The sequence below is a fragment of the Lutra lutra genome, chromosome 11, assembly GCF_902655055.1.
Source record: "Lutra lutra chromosome 11, mLutLut1.2, whole genome shotgun sequence".
Taxonomy (NCBI): domain Eukaryota; kingdom Metazoa; phylum Chordata; class Mammalia; order Carnivora; family Mustelidae; genus Lutra; species Lutra lutra.
Window position 1 is genome coordinate 73,468,117 of NC_062288.1, and position 637 is coordinate 73,468,753.

Below are 637 nucleotides of genomic sequence, written 5' to 3' on the forward strand. Positions count from 1 at the left end.
ATTCAGTAGTTGTAATGTTAGAAACAATTGCTGGTCAAGTTCAACTTGTTGCTATTGTTTTTAATTTGCACAGGAGTAGTATCAGAAATTAGTGTCACTGCTTGTATCTAGCTGAATTTTAAACAACAGAACATTAGTTTTTTATGTTGGTGCCACCAACTGTAAATGACATAAGTTAGTTATTACAAAACACAGTAATTAGACTGTTGCGACCATCTAAAACCTTAGGCTTCCAGTCTGTGCTGTTAGTGTTAAGATGTAAAGTGCAATCCTAAACTAACATTATCTGTGCAAGCACCATAGAAACATTTGCATATCTGCATAGATCTTACAACTGTACTCTTTACCTCCTTGTGATAAAGCTTTGTCTACCTGCAAACACAGTCAAAGGCTACAGCTGCAAACCAAAGCCAACTCTAACCATGGCCAAGAGCTCAAGGACAGAAGCAGCCACATGCTTTGGTCAGCCTTCTGTAACTTCAATTAGTACAAAGGAACCTTTTCCATGAACTACCTGCTGTTTTCTGATGACCTCTGGGATCTTTTCATTTAGCCCTAAACAAAGAATCGAATATGACAAAACCACAACTAAAAAGTTAATTCAGTCACAGAGTAATCTTCTGAGGCCAAAAGTCCA